The sequence below is a fragment of the Schistocerca gregaria genome, unplaced genomic scaffold (genome assembly GCF_023897955.1).
Source record: "Schistocerca gregaria isolate iqSchGreg1 unplaced genomic scaffold, iqSchGreg1.2 ptg000281l, whole genome shotgun sequence".
Classification (NCBI taxonomy): Eukaryota; Metazoa; Arthropoda; class Insecta; order Orthoptera; family Acrididae; genus Schistocerca; species Schistocerca gregaria.
The window spans coordinates 5,343,175-5,350,328 of record NW_026061774.1 but is presented as its reverse complement, the minus strand read 5'-3'; positions in this window follow the sequence as shown (position 1 = coordinate 5,350,328).

Below are 7,154 nucleotides of genomic sequence, written 5' to 3'. Positions count from 1 at the left end.
ACGTTCTGGCTTTAAGTCGATTCGATAACAAATGACGAAAACGGACGAATTTCTCAGGTTTTTACTACAGATGAACACTTTTCACATTCTCCCGTGCAACGCGGCTGTTAGTCCTCCTTTCATGCAAAATTTTAACGTCCTAGATCATGTCCAAGCCACCAAAGCCGGCTAAAAAGTGAATAATCGACAACTAAAACTTGAATTGTACTACTTCTTACTAGCTATTACTTCAACATAGAAGCTTCTTCTGTGTACTACTATGGTGCTTATAGTGTCCCCGCATACCGCAGCACGCGACATAGCTTTGCAGACTATAAATGTAACCGTCTCAGAGAGAAAAGCGGCCTATGGGACGATCTGGCTTTAAGTCGATTCGATAACAAATGACGAAAACGGACGGATTTCTCAGGTTTTTACTACATATGAACACTTTTCACATTCTCCCGTGCACTTCGGCTGCTAGGCCTCCTTTCATGCAAAATGTTAAGGTCCTAGCTCATGTCCAAGGCACCAAAGCCAGCTAAAAAGTCAATAATCGATAACTAAAACTTGAATTGTACTACTTCTTACTGGCTATTACATCAACTTATAAGTTTCATCTGTGTTCTACTATGATGCTTTTAGTGTCTCCGCATACCGCAGTACGCGACGTAGCTTTGCAGACGATAAATGTAACCGTTTCAGACAGAAGAACGGCCAATGAGACGATCGGGCTTTAAGTCGATTCAATAACAAATGACGAAAACGGACGGATTTCTAAGGATTTTACTACATATGAACAGTTTTTACATTCTCCCGTGCAACGCGGCTGCAAGTCCTCCTTTCATGCAAAATCTTAAGGTCCTAGGTCATGTCCAAGCCACCAAAGCCGGGTAAAAAGTGAATAATTGCTAACTAAAACTGGAATTGTACTACTTCTTACTGGCTATAGATTCAACTTAGAAGCTTCTTCTGTGTTCTACTATGGTGCTTTTAGTGTCTCCGCATACCGCAGCACGCAACATAGCTTTGCAGACGATAAATGTAACCGTCTCAGAGAGAAAAGCGGCCAATGGGACGATCTGGCTTTAAGTCGATTCGATAACAAATGACGAAAACGGACGTATTTCTTAGGTTTTTACTACATATGAACACTTTTCACATTCTCCCGTGCAACGCGGCTGCTAGTCATCCTTTCATGCAAAATCTTAAGGTCCTAGGTCATGTCCAAGCCACCAAAGCCGGCTAAAAAGTGAATAATGGACATTTAAAACTTGAATTGTACTACATCTTACTGACTATTGGTTCAACTTAGAAGCTTCTTCTGTGTACTACTATGGTGCTTTTAGTGTCTCCGCATACCGCAGCACGCGACATAGCTTTTCAGACGATAAATGTAACCGTTTCAGAGAGAAGAGAGGCCAATGTGACGATCTGGCTCTAAGTCGACATGATAACAAATGAGGAAAACAGACGGATTTCTCAGGTTTTTACTACATATGAACACTTTTCACATTCTCCCGGCAACGCGGCTGCTAGTTCTCCTTTCATGCAAAATCTTAAGGTCCTAGGTCATGTCCAAGCCACCAAAGCCGGCTAAAAAGTGAGTAATCGACAAAAAAACTTGAATTGTACTACTTCTTACTGGCTATTGCTTCAACTTAGAAGCTTCTCCTGTGTTCTACTATGGTGCTTTTAGTGTCTCCGCATACCGCAGCACGCGACATAGCTTTGCAGACGATAAATGTAACCGTTTCAGACCGAAGAGCGGCCCAAGTGTCGATCTGGCTTTAAGTCGATTCAATAACAAATGACGAAAACGGACGGATTTCTCAGGTTTTTACTACATATGAGCCTTTTTCACATTCTCCCGTGCAACGCGGCTGCAAGTCCTCCTTTCATGCAAAATCTTAAGGTCCTAGGTCATGTCCAAGCCACCAAAGCCGGCTAAAAAGTGAATTATGGACAACTAAAACTTGAATTGTACTCCTTCTTACTGGCTATTACTTCAACATAGAAGCTTCTTCTGTGTTCTACTATGGTGTTTTTAGTGTCTCCGCATACCGCAGCACGCGACATAGCTTTGCAGACGATAAATGTAACCGTCTCAGAGAGAAAAGCGGCGAATGTGACGATCTGGCTTGAAGTCGATTCGATAACAAATGACGAAAACGGACGGATTTCTCAGGTTTTTACTACATATGAACACTTTTCGCATTCTCCCGTGCAACGAGGCTGCTAGTCCTCCTTTCATGCAAAATCTTAAGGTCCTAGGTCATGTCAAAGCCACCAAAGCCGGCTAAAAAGTGAATAATCGACAACTACAACTTGAATTGTACTACTTCTTACTGGCTATTGCTTCAACTTCGAAGCTTCTTCTGTGTTCTACTATGGTACTTTTAGTGTCTTCGCATTCCGCAGCACGCGACATAGCTTTGCAGACGATAAATGTAACCGTCTCAGAGAAAAAAGCGGCCAATGTGACGATCTGGCTTTAAGTCGATTCGACAACAAATGACGAAAACGGACGGATTTCTCAGGTTTTTACGACATATGAACACTTTTCACATTCTCCCGTGCAACGCGGCAGCAGGTCCTACTTTCATGCAAAATCTTAAGGTCCTAGGTAATGTCCAAGCCACCAAAGCCGGCTAAAAGTGAATAATCGACAACGAAAACTTGAATTGTACTACTTCTTACTGGCTATTGCTTCAACTTAGAAGCTTCTTCTGTGTTCTACTATGGTGCTTTTAGTGTCTTCGCATACCGCAGCACGCGACATTGCTTTGCAGACGATAAATGTAACCGTTTCAGACTGAAGAGCGGCCAATGTGACGATCTGGCTTTAAGTCGATTCAATAACAAATAACGAAAACGGACGTATTTCTCAGGAATTTGCTACATATGAACAGTTTTCACATTCTCCCGTGCAACGCGGCTGCAAGTCCTCCTTTCATGCAAAATCTTAAGGTCCTAGGTCATGTCCAAGCCACCAAAGCCGGGTAAAAAGTGAATAATCGACAACTAAAACTGGAATTGTACTACTTCTTACTGGCTATAGATTTAATTTAGAAGCTTCTTCTGTGTTCTACTATAGTGCTTTTAGTGTCTCCGCATACCGCAGCACGCGACATAGCTTTGCAGACGATAAATGGAACCGTCTCAGAGAGAAAAGCGGCCAATGGGACGATCTGGCTTTAAGTCGATTCGATAACAAATGACGAAAACGGACGGATTTCTCAGGTTTTTACTACATATGAACACTTTTCACATTCTCCCGTGCAACGTAGCTAATCGTCCTCCTTTCATGCAGAATCTTAAGGTCCTAGGTCATGTCCAAGCCACCAAAGCCGGCTAAAAAGTGAATAATGGACATTTAAAACTTGAATTGTACTACTTCTTACTGGCTATTGGTTCAACTTAGAAGCTTTTTCTGTGTACTACTATGGTGCTTATAGTGTCTCCGCATACCGCAGCACGCGACATAGGTTTTCAGACGATAAATGTAACCGTTTCAGAGAGAGGAGAGGCCAATGTGACGATCTGGCTCTAAGTCGACATGATAACAAATGACGAAAACAGACGGATTTCTCAGGTTTTTACTACATATGAACACTTTTCACATTCTCCCGGCAACGCGGCTGCTAGTCCTCCTTTCTTGCAAAATCTTAAGGTCCTAGGTCATGTCCAAGCCATCAAAGCCGGCTAATAAGTGAGTAATCGACAAAAAACTTGAATTGTACTACTTCTTACTGGTTATTGCTTCAACTTAGAAGCTTCTCATGTGTTTTACTATGGTGCTTTTAGTGTCTCCGCATACCGCAGCACGCGACATTGCTTTGCAGACGATAAATGTAACCGTTTCAGACAGAAGAGCGGCCAATTAGACGATCTGGCTTTAAGTCGAATCAATAACAAATGACGAAAACGGACGGATTTCTCAGGAATTTACTACATATGAACGGTTTTCACATTCTCCCGTGCAACGCGGCTGCAGGTCCTCCTTTCATGCAAAATCTTAAGGTCCTAGGTAAGGTCCAAGCCACCAAAGCCGGCTAAAAGTGAATATTCGACAACGAATCTTGAATTGTACTTCTTCTTACTGGCTATTGCTTCAACTTAGAAGCTTCTTCTGTGTTGTACTATGGTGCTTTTAGTGTCTCCGCCTACAGCAGCACGCGACATTGCTTTGCAGACGATAAATGTAACCGTTTCAGAGAGAAGAGCGGCCAATTTGGCGATCTGGCTTTAAGTCGATTCGATAACAAATGACGAAAACGGACGAATTTCTCAGGTTTTTACTACATATGAACACTTTTCACATTCTCCCGGCAACGCGGCTGCTAGTCCTCCTTTCATGCAAAACCTTAAGGTCCTAGGTCATGTCCAAGCCACCAAAGCCGGCTAAAAAGTGAATAATGGACAACTAAAACTTGAATTGTAATACTTCTTACTGGCTATTGCTTCAACTTAGAAGCTTCTTCTGTGTTCTACTATGGTGCTTTTAGTGTCTCCGCATACCGCAGCACGCGACATAGCTTTGCAGACGATAAATGTAACCCTTTCAGAGAGAAAAGCGGCCTATGGGACGATCTGGCTTTAAGTCGATTCGATAACAAATGACGAAAACGGACGGATTTCTCAGGTTTTTACTACATATGAACACTTTTCACATTCTCCCGTGCACTTCGGCTGCTAGGCCTCCTTTCATGCAAAATGTTAAGGTCCTAGCTCATGTCCAAGGCACCAAAGCCAGCTAAAAAGTCAATAATCGATAACTAAAACTTGAATTGTACTACTTCTTACTGGCTATTACATCAACTTATAAGTTTCATCTGTGTTCTACTATGATGCTTTTAGTGTCTCCGCATACCGCAGTACGCGACGTAGCTTTGCAGACGATAAATGTAACCGTTTCAGACAGAAGAACGGCCAATGAGACGATCGGGCTTTAAGTCGATTCAATAACAAATGACGAAAACGGACGGATTTCTCAGGATTTTACTACATATGAACAGTTTTTACATTCTCCCGTGCAACGCGGCTGCAAGTCCTCCTTTCATGCAAAATCTTAAGGTCCTAGGTCATGTCCAAGCCACCAAAGCCGGGTAAAAAGTGAATAATTGCTAACTAAAACTGGAATTGTACTACTTCTTACTGGCTATAGATTCAACTTAGAAGCTTCTTCTGTGTTCTACTATGGTGCTTTTAGTGTCTCCGCATACCGCAGCACGCAACATAGCTTTGCAGACGATAAATGTAACCGTCTCAGAGAGAAAAGCGGCCAATGGGACGATCTGGCTTTAAGTCGATTCGATAACAAATGACGAAAACGGACGTATTTCTCAGGTTTTTACTACATATGAACACTTTTCACATTCTCCCGTGCAACGCGGCTGCTAGTCATCCTTTCATGCAAAATCTTAAGGTCCTAGGTCATGTCCAAGCCACCAAAGCCGGCTAAAAAGTGAATAATGGACATTTAAAACTTGAATTGTACTACATCTTACTGACTATTGGTTCAACTTAGAAGCTTCTTCTGTGTACTACTATGGTGCTTTTAGTGTCTCCGCATACCGCAGCACGCGACATAGCTTTTCAGACGATAAATGTAACCGTTTCAGAGAGAAGAGAGGCCAATGTGACGATCTGGCTCTAAGTCGACATGATAACAAATGAGGAAAACAGACGGATTTCTCAGGTTTTTACTACATATGAACACTTTTCACATTCTCCCGGCAACGCGGCTGCTAGTTCTCCTTTCATGCAAAATCTTAAGGTCCTAGGTCATGTCCAAGCCACCAAAGCCGGCTAAAAAGTGAGTAATCGACAAAAAAACTTGAATTGTACTACTTCTTACTGGCTATTGCTTCAACTTAGAAGCTTCTCCTGTGTTCTACTATGGTGCTTTTAGTGTCTCCGCATACCGCAGCACGCGACATAGCTTTGCAGACGATAAATGTAACCGTTTCAGACCGAAGAGCGGCCCAAGTGTCGATCTGGCTTTAAGTCGATTCAATAACAAATGACGAAAACGGACGGATTTCTCAGGTTTTTACTACATATGAGCCCTTTTCACATTCTCCCGTGCAACGCGGCTGCAAGTCCTCCTTTCATGCAAAATCTTAAGGTCCTAGGTCATGTCCAAGCCACCAAAGCCGGCTAAAAAGTGAATTATGGACAACTAAAACTTGAATTGTACTCCTTCTTACTGGCTATTACTTCAACATAGAAGCTTCTTCTGTGTTCTACTATGGTGTTTTTAGTGTCTCCGCATACCGCAGCACGCGACATAGCTTTGCAGACGATAAATGTAACCGTCTCAGAGAGAAAAGCGGCGAATGTGACGATCTGGCTTGAAGTCGATTCGATAACAAATGACGAAAACGGACGGATTTCTCAGGTTTTTACTACATATGAACACTTTTCGCATTCTCCCGTGCAACGAGGCTGCTAGTCCTCCTTTCATGCAAAATCTTAAGGTCCTAGGTCATGTCAAAGCCACCAAAGCCGGCTAAAAAGTGAATAATCGACAACTACAACTTGAATTGTACTACTTCTTACTGGCTATTGCTTCAACTTCGAAGCTTCTTCTGTGTTCTACTATGGTACTTTTAGTGTCTTCGCATTCCGCAGCACGCGACATAGCTTTGCAGACGATAAATGTAACCGTCTCAGAGAAAAAAGCGGCCAATGTGACGATCTGGCTTTAAGTCGATTCGACAACAAATGACGAAAACGGACGGATTTCTCAGGTTTTTACGACATATGAACACTTTTCACATTCTCCCGTGCAACGCGGCAGCAGGTCCTACTTTCATGCAAAATCTTAAGGTCCTAGGTAATGTCCAAGCCACCAAAGCCGGCTAAAAGTGAATAATCGACAACGAAAACTTGAATTGTACTACTTCTTACTGGCTATTGCTTCAACTTAGAAGCTTCTTCTGTGTTCTACTATGGTGCTTTTAGTGTCTTCGCATACCGCAGCACGCGACATTGCTTTGCAGACGATAAATGTAACCGTTTCAGACTGAAGAGCGGCCAATGTGACGATCTGGCTTTAAGTCGATTCAATAACAAATAACGAAAACGGACGTATTTCTCAGGAATTTGCTACATATGAACAGTTTTCACATTCTCCCGTGCAACGCGGCTGCAAGTCCTCCTTTCATGCA